Consider the following 9,709-nt stretch of genomic DNA (forward strand, 5'->3'; position numbering starts at 1 on the left):
CCCTGAGCTGACAAGGTACAGTTTGTTGTTCTGCCCCTGAACAAGGCAGTAAACCCATTGTTCCCTGGTAAGCTGTCATTGTAAGTAAGTTTTTGTTCTTAAATAAAGGTTACATTTAATTTAAAAAAGAATGGTCTTATTTGGACATCATTCTCAAGGGTCCTTGTTCGTTTCATTCTTAGAAAGCATCTCTCAGCAGGCCTTGTGCAAACACTGGCCTCTTGTTTAGGGCAGGGTGTGTTCTCTCATACCACTCCCTGGGTCTAATTACCACAGAGTTCTTTCCAAATTGCAATTACAGATAAACAGAGTGGGTGATGGGGACGGCCGATTGTGGAGGCCGAATGGGCATTATCTGGCATCAGCCTAATTGTTCCAAACAATCTGCCCAGTTTTCTTTACCCTCCCCTCTGCTGTGATTGTGTAGTGCGTACTACAGGGGCAAACTGTTTATGAGCCAGCTCATTTGGGAGCACTTTGAAGTCAGCGCCCAGCCTTTCAGAAGCATTTTTTCAACAGCCTAGCTGCGTTCTGGGATCCTTTTTTAAACAGTTGTTTTTGTTGGAGTCAGACGATAAACAGTCATTTGGAAGTTGTTTTTGATTCGTCATCGGAGATGGAGGGAATGCTAAGAGCATGACATACACTTAACTTTTGATGTCATGTTCCCAAGACACCGAAAGCACATTTTTATGTTTCAATCTGTTTTCCTTTATCCTGATTTTGTTGTATCTTCAGGGATTGCTTCGGCTGTGTCATTCACAGAGCCAATGTGTTCTCCCTTTCACTCTCACACTGTTCCATTCAAGGCACATGTGCAGCAGTTTGAAACATGCTACATGTGACGTGTGGTTTTCTCAGGGTGTCACTGGTGAACAGATGCTTGGACTGTCGGAAACCCCAGACAGCGGTTTGGTCTCTACATCATGTTGTGAGGGAAGGAGAGAGGGCGTTAAGGTAGAGGTAGAGAGAAAGAGACAGGGAGACAGGGAGAGAGAGAGAGAGAGAGAGAGAGAGCTGGGAGTGTTTCACAAAGGGGGGGTGAAACCAGGAAACTGTGGCCTAGTCTTTCCCTCGTTCTCTCTATTCTTTAGTCACAGTGAAGAATAATCATCAGACCCTCCTGCGTGGGGAGAACAGGAAATGACACAATCCGAAGAGGAAGTGCTGCATGGTGACCAGTAGCTAGCCAATTCGGGAGGGGGGTGAGTGAGGGGGTTTGTTTGTCTTGGCCTAACCCAGGGCCTAGCTACGCCACTGTTTCAGCAGTTTGGAGGAAGGAAACAGCTGGATAGGGGAGGCAGCTAGGGGCAACAGTCTCCAGACAGCCGTTGGCTTGCTACAGTTTGAGTGAACATCAATCAAAAGCACAAGGTCGGACCAGACCTCTGCTATATTTAACCACAGCATGTTAGCACATTTACACGAACATACTGTCACTGTCTCAGAACAGAACAGTAGCCTAAACTCGCACACACCTTGAGGAGCAGGAATAATGGAATTAAAGCTATCCAGGTGTTCTCAGACAGGCATAGTTTGCATGATTGTTTTTTTAAAGTAAAGGTATGATTAAATTAGAGGTAAAGTTAAAAGTCGTTAATGAAAGCTTGTAACTTTCCCAGTCAACCGTGCCACCGAGCCGCCCACATCATCACAAGCAGGCCAAATGGGTGGGTTGCTTCTCTGTGGCTTTCTACCAGCCAGCCTAGCTACATCTATGCCATTTGGTTATGAACAACACATCACAATGTATAGATGGAAAACAAAATGCAACGTTTATATTGTGTGCATTTCTGTGTGTGTAATGGGTGCGTGCTGGTGGCAGGGAAGTCAGGCGCAGGAGTGTGAACTTGGTATGAACGGAGCAGTTTAATAAAAATTCAAAAACTCCGGAAACCAACATGTACAAAATAAAATAAGCGGATGCAAACCCGTCACGCACCAGAACATAACTAGCACCAATACATACAACAAACAATCACTGACAAGGACATGAGGGGAAACAGGGAGATAAATACACAACATGTAATTGATGGGATTGGAACCAGGTGTGATGGAAGGCAAGACAAAACCAAAGGAAAATTAAAAATGGATCAATGATGGCTAAAAGGTCAGTGACGCTGACCGCTGAACACCGCCCGAACAAGGAGACCGTCTTCGGCGGAAGTCGTGACAGTGTGTGTGTGTGTGTGTGTGTGTGTGTGTGTGTGTGTGTGTATGTTTGTGTGAAAGCGGGAGAAAGAAAAAGAGAACAGAATGCTGACCAGACCTGTCAGTTGTGTTGAACCTTGGCTGTGCTGTGACTGACTGTGGTCCAGAGGGGAGGCTGAGCAGGTAAGAAGAGAAGGCCCTCAGGGATAGGGTTAGGGTTATTGGGGGAACCCTGGGTGCCCCGGTGAAAGATGCCGTCAGTTCCACATCCATGACCTCAGCGTATTATTCCTTCTAAATCTCTACATAAACCAGCGCAATAAGACAGACTTCACAAAAACAAAAGCCTGTCCCAAGGGATGTCCTTGAGGCCCCCTTATGCTGAGAAAGGTTATTAATAAGCACGGTGTAATCTGTGGCACATTTTAATAATCATCTGATATTAATTAGAAGCAGCTGGTTTTGGTATTTATAGGATGATATTACATTTCATTGAATCTGTCACCCAGCTGCAGCGAGTACATCTGGCAACCGGACTGCTCTGCCTTGGATGCAGCCTCTCTCCTCTCCCTCGCTCTCTCTCTCTTCCGCCCTTCTCTCTTCTCTTGTTCTGCTCAGCTGTTTTTCATTTTTAAATGCTACAAAAAAAAGTCCCTTTTTGGATGGATAATAAAATGGCAATGTTGCACTACTTGGCTTCTAAAGAAACAAAGTGAGGCCTGGAAAGAATCGCAGTGCATTTGTTGATGAACGAGACCTTTATCTTCACTTGTAAAGTCACCCTGGATAAGAGTGTCAGACAAATGAAGGTATGTTTAAACAGATTATAATATTAACTACGGATCCTAAAGTGTCACAACAGCTAGGCCTAATATCACAAGTTATGATGAAACAGTGCTACGTCCACAAAGGCAGTGACTAACATCTAATATATACACTCTCACATTGTCAAACAGCCTTTCTGTCTTCTGTCTCAAATCATGTCGTACCTTGATTACAATGAGACGTGATCAAATGTCTATTTTTTTTATTTGTGGGAATACTTGAGAAGGGATTTCAAAAAACTAAAATCCCACAAAAATATATGTTAGAATAATAATGAAGACATCAAAACTATGAAATAACACATATGGAATCATGTAGTAACCAAAAAAAAGTGTTAACAAATCAAATTATATTTTATATTTGAGATTCTTCAAAGTAGCCATCCTTTGCCTTGATGACAGCTTTGCACACTCTTGGCATTCTCTCAAGCAGCCATGACCACAACCCCATCGAACACCATTGGGATGAATTGGAACACAGACTGCGAGCCCGGCGTAGTCTCCCAACATCTCACTAATGTTCTTGTGGCTGAATGGAAGCAAGTCCCTGCAGCAATGTTTCAACATCTAGTGGAAAGCCTTCCCATAAGAGTGGAGGCTATTGTAGCAGCAAAGGGGGACCAACTCCATGATTTTGGAATGAGATGTTCGACGAGCAGGTATCCACATATTTTTGGTCTTGTAGTGTATTTATGTCCCTATAATAAATCACAGTCAGTGCAGAGGTTCAGATCTGGCTACAGACTTGTGGCTCTCACGATTTGTTGGATTGCATTTCTTTAAAAACAAAATCGGACTTAATGTTCTCATCCTATAAACAAGGACGCAAAGACAAACATGTAAAAGCTGTTTCCATTGTCACATATAGACATACACAAAGACATACACACAAACATATGCAGAAACACCCCCCACCCAAAACACACACACACACACAGCCTTCTCCTCCTAATAATGCTACCCGGGCCTGATTTACACTCCCCATGATGTGTGACCCCGACCCACAACATGCTAAACTGAGAGCTAATATTTACAGACTGTCTGCTGTGCCTCGCCATGGAGATTTTCACTGGATCCTCACGTGTCTGGGTCTGGCAGAGAGAGTCTCACGCTACATCCACAAGCCCTGGGCTGAGGCTGCCACTCCCTGCTCCATTATCAGCCTGTCTGCTTGTGGCTCAGACTGCTGTAGTGTAGCCTGTAAAGTACAGACATCCTGACCCAGTCACTACTCACTACAGGACAACAGGTAGGTACAGGAGCTGTCTGTCCTCACAGATTCTCTTCTTATCCTCTCCTTTTCCATTGGCAACCTTTCTGCTGGCTTCCGCAAACAGTACATACCCTCTTGTACGTAGGTTAGTGGGATCTGTCTTCACTGGAAAGGATGGATAAAGACAAACATTGGGATCAATATAAACTGATGGGTAAGGAGGGATATTGAGTGGCCTGGCTACTAGTTCAAATTCAGTTCAGGGTGACTATCTCTTCAACTCACTGGTCCAATTGTTGAACTGGATACGGTGTGTCATCATGAGGCCATGACATAAATGGTGTGTAAAGAGTTCAGAACATGTGGTCCTGTCTGACTTACTTTAGGGTCACTGAGACAAGAGCCAGCGAGGTACATAGAAACGATGTGCTGTTGGAGCAGCGGGCCACATATTTTGGGCCAATGTATTTGAGCAGAGTGGACCCAAATGGAAGACACATTGGATCGCAAAAATGTTGCATTTGCAGTTGCACAAGTGACTGTGAAAACAGGATGGCTGGTCGAAAATAAACGAGGACGAATGTCAGGGCTGAGTACTCTGGGCTTGTACTCCAACACAAGGCTAAACAGTTCATCCTGCATTGTGAGTTTGATTTACTTTGCATTATTGAAAAGCCTGATAAGTGTGTCTAACACATATAAAGGGATCCAAGCCTGCAGTGAGGCACATAGTTTGACAGGGGGCAGCAATAAGCTGCTGAGAGGATGATGCGGTTTAAATGGATCTCCAGCGAGTCGACAGCCACACACTAAGGACATGAAGTCATGAACTTAAGTAGATCACACTCTTCCTAGTTTTTCCCATTTTGTCTCCATTTGATTCTCCCCAAGCAAAAGAAAAACATTTTTTGCTACATCTTTAAAAAAATAGCATCTGCCAGCACTTTCTGGGTTGCACTCATTTCACCAAGAGAGGCAATTTGTCACCTCGGAACACAGCGTAACTTGAGATATGAAAAGGCTTGTAGTCTAGGCATTCCAGTATTGTGCAACTGTTCCCTGTTCTAGAAAAACAGTGGTGGAAAAAGTACCCAATTGTCATACTTGAGTAAAATTAAAGATGCCTTAATAGAAAGTTACTCAAGTAAAAGTGAAATTCACCCAGTAAAATACTACTTGAGTGAAAGTTTTAAAGTATTTGGTTCTAAATATACTTAAGTGTCAAAAGTAAATGTAATTGCTGAAATATATAAGTATCAAAAGTAAAAGTATAAATCATTTCAAATTCCTTATATTAAGCAAAGCAGAGGGCACCATTGTCTTGTTTTTCAAATGTATGGCTAGCCAGGGGCACAAACGAAGCATTTGTATTTAGTGAGTCTGCCAGACCAGAAGCGGTAGGGATGACCATGTGTTAAGTGCATGTAAGTAAGTATGTAAGTGCATGAATTGGAGCATTTTCCTGTCCTGCTAAGCATTTATCATGTAACGAGTACTTTTGGATGTCATGGAAAATGTATGGAGTAGAAAGTACATTATTTTCTTTATGAATGAAGTGAAGTAAAAGTAAAAGTAGTAAGAAGTACTTTAAAGCATATTTACTTAAGTACTTTACACAACTGTAGAAAGGGGGAATATAGTGCTGAAGATGTGTTGAATCAGACACATTGTTTGCTCTATATCTTTCTCATTAAAATTATTCAGATTGTTGTGCAGGTCCTCAAGGCCATTTTATCACCAGGCCTTTCCACATCGAAGAGACAAGCTCTCAGCTCACAGGCTTTATGAGCCCACAGAGCCACCTGCAGAGTTTACATCACCCCAAAGACACAGACTGTGAAAGGTGATACCCTCTATGACAGGGAGTAAAGACGGGGCAGCACACAGCTTTCTGCTTTTATTTCCCTGTCTTCATCCCACTGCACTGGCCTTCTGTGGTGGTGCAGGTTACACATGTTTCCAGGGTCTATGCCTGAGCTCCACTTAGGTTTGATTTAGTTGACGTTCAGAAAGTGTACTACTGTTCATACAGATCAATCCTTTACGACAGTGTTATAACCATAGGTAGAAACACTACCAGGCTATTTAATTCTACATCATCAGACTTATCGTTGAAATAAAGGCAAATGTTATTCCTCCCAGTATAAACATATAAAAGCAGTTGGATGATTTTTGGTGATCATCAACAGCCTCCAACAGTCTGGAATGTGGGTCTGTTGTGAGACTGACCGGATCTCCTCAGTGTTGGCCTCCTTCTAGCTCCCTATCCCTCACTTCCCTCAGTGGCAGCCAACCAAGATGGATGCTGTGTTGCCAGGTCCAGGGGGTAGGAGAGGGAGGCAGCTAATTATAAGGTCCAGGGAACTGGCCGTTCTAACTGGCAACCCTCCTCTACTGTACTCTCCTATTTAGGTCTGTAAATGGAGGTTACGATGGGCCAAAAGATCCACGCAAGAGTTCATGCACTTGAGCTTGGCATTTATCATAATATTTACATTCCTTGATAATCTCAGTAGATCTGTTTATGATATTTCTCCCTCTTTGATTGTTTTTAGTTCTTTTTCCTCCAGCCTCATATCAGGACCTACGGCGAGGATTGCCATGACTTGATTTGGACTTGATGTTGTTTTACTGTGTTAGAAATAACAGAGTATATTTGTCCTGTTCATTATTTTATCTATAATAGATTATAATATATGATCAAGGTCATAAAATTTGATATTTTAAACAAATTCCACATATTTCAGTGTGCGTTAGTGTTTTACACACTAGAGGTGAAAATATAAACACACAATATGAAAACAGATCCATTGTTGTATTTCTGTCATGTCTATTATCTAATGATTCTGAAAAGCACCTTGTTTGGACAAAAAGTTCAAAGGTTTGACCAGACCGTTGTAGATGCTGTGGCTTTGCTCTAAGCAGACAGAAAGCACCGGCTCTCTACCCCTGGAAAACCTGTAAAAAAAACCTGGGCCATGTAATTTAGAGGGGGATCCATTTCCACCGCGCTCCATTTACTTTTAACTGTTTCAGCCGCTCTGTCCCACACCTGGCCTCTGAGTGTGGCACTGAACAGAGCGTGCACTGTTCTGCACCCAGACAGAACTGCAGAGCCATGCAGAAAATAAATCAGATCCATGTTCATTACACAAAAGCTGTGGGCAGATTTATTTCATTGTTGGACCTTCTCATTGAGCCACGACTTCTCCTCTTTTTTTTCTCCTTTCCCTCACAAGTGAACCTCTAGGGGGGGGGGGGGGGGGGGGGGGGGGGGACCGTCTATTGGTTTTGCGTCTCCACCTCCGTGCTATCTTGACTCTGTGGTTTTGTAGTGGTCTGAAAAATGCTGGCCAAGCCACCCAAAGGACTCTGTAATGGCTGTGAAATGGCCCTATCTGGAGCGCCTCAACTCCCTGAAACAACATAGACAAACCTGCATAAATACGCTTCTCTCCGCAGATCAAGAAGGAAGAGCCCGTGGATATAATCGGCCTATTAAGGTCAAGTTTTTCAAAGTGAGCTACTGTACCACACCCACTCCCCTCATTCTGATACAGCAACCCCCAGGCCCCAGGCCACTGCAAGCGCTTGTGATAAAATCCAAGGGCTGACTCTCGCCCTCTCTCAAGTCATAGCACATTGATGAAAGTGTTGACTGAATATCTTTCTGTCATTATATAGCTGCTGAGTCTAGGTCACAGGAGAGAGAAACTGTGAAACCACAGAGCCCAATCTACCATCCTAACAGAAAAAAAACAGGAAGACGTTTCTTCAGGTAATCCGACTGAACAAAACCTGGAGAGTATAACATTAAATATTTCATTAGTTTGACATTTTCTTCTCAATGAGTGAGAAACGGGATCAAATGGAATTATCCAATGAGGCAGCAAGATGTGTCCAATATACTGGCCAGAGAAGCAATATAAAAATGTCTTAAATGGCAGCACGATGTGTCATCAATAATGACAAGAATCACAAACGTACAGTGGATTTCAGCACACATTCATACAGTGCACAACTTTTAGCTAATACTGCAGGCACCAGGGGCTCTACCAGAGGCTCAGAGTGTCAGCAGCGGTAGTGAGAGACTGAATGGGTAGCCTACGTAAAGTCGCTATCAGTGCGAGAGCATCCTCTCAGGAAGGAAGCAAGCTGCGTTAGTGCCTCTCTGGCTTCACAGCATCAGCTCCAGCAGTGACAGCGGTTATTTTTGGACTGGGGGTCATGTTACGACTATGAGAAGAGCCTTCGGACAGGAACTCACCAAGCGAGACACCCAGCAGCTCTAGAATTCTTGGCACAATGCCGAGGTGGGGCTAGCTCACCCCAGAGCTGGACAGTACAGGAAAACCAAAAGAGGCCCATCTCATCTTCAACTCTAGCTGAACTCTTCTCAACAGCCTCAGCCCTATTTCTAGTAAGTTGAACTCAAAGTCAATAAAAAATGTTATGCGGTACTGACTCAAAACTAAATGAGTAGTCACATCAACTACATTTAAGTTATAACAAATTAACTATTTTCCCAGCACACTACTGCAGGTAGTTTTTTTTTAATTGTTTTTGATATGTGTTTTTGCATTTCAATTGAGTGATTCGTCAATCTTAGGCTACACAAAGATACAAAAACTAAACTTTTTCTTGTAAAGCATGAGAGTCGGGAAGCAAGTTCAGGGAGTGAGTGTTTTAATAAAATAAACTATGAACACGAAACACAAACAACGCACCGACATGAAAACAGAGTCAATAACACCTGAGGAAATAACCAAGGGGAGTGACAGATATAGGGAAGATAATAAAGAAGATGATCGAGTCCAGGTGAGTGTCATGAGGCGCAGGTGCACGAGATGATGGTGACAGGTGTGCGGGATAATCAGCAGCCTATAGGTGACAGTACCCCCTCCCCGACGTGCAGGACGCCGTCAGAGGGGACGAACCCGGGGGATCAGGAGCGGACCGGTCACCCCTGCTGATGCGCGAGAACCTGTCACGCTAGCTGAGGAACGGGAACCTGTCGAGTCAGCTAGGGCGCGGGAACCTGACAGATCGGTTGAGGCAGGGGAGCCTGGCGATCCAGCTGAGGCATGAGAACCTGAGGAGCCGGTGGAAGCAGGGGAGCCTGACAATCCGGGCGGAGGCATGAAAGCCCAACGAGCCGGCTGAGGCAGGGGAGCCTGACGAGCCGGATGAGGCAGGGGAGCCTGGAAATCTGGTTGAGGCATGAGAGCCTGACGAGCCGGATGAGGCAGGGAGCCTGGCGATCTGGTTGAGGCATGAGAGCCTGACGAGCCGGATGAGGCAGGGGAGCCTGGCGATCTGGTTGAGGCATGAGAACCTGGCGATCTGGTTCAGGCATGAGAGCCTGACGAGCCGGATGAGGCAGGGGAGCCTGGCGATCTGGTTGAGGCATGAGAGCCTGTAGCAGTTCCCGGACCCGCAGTCATTACTCTGACACACACAAAACAACACTCCCTGATGCTTCCCTTAGGTGAGGTGATATTCTGTAACGAGCGAGCTGAGA

General features: G+C 44.5%; 1 pseudogene; it reads left to right on the top strand.

Moving 5' to 3' along the window:
- Positions 1 to 9,331, top strand: part of LOC118944002 — a 28,228-nt pseudogene extending 18,897 nt beyond the window's left edge.
- Positions 9,332 to 9,709: the final 378 nt, after the last annotated feature.

Source organism: Oncorhynchus mykiss, chromosome 24 (assembly GCF_013265735.2).
Source record: "Oncorhynchus mykiss isolate Arlee chromosome 24, USDA_OmykA_1.1, whole genome shotgun sequence".
Taxonomy (NCBI): Eukaryota; Metazoa; Chordata; class Actinopteri; order Salmoniformes; family Salmonidae; genus Oncorhynchus; species Oncorhynchus mykiss.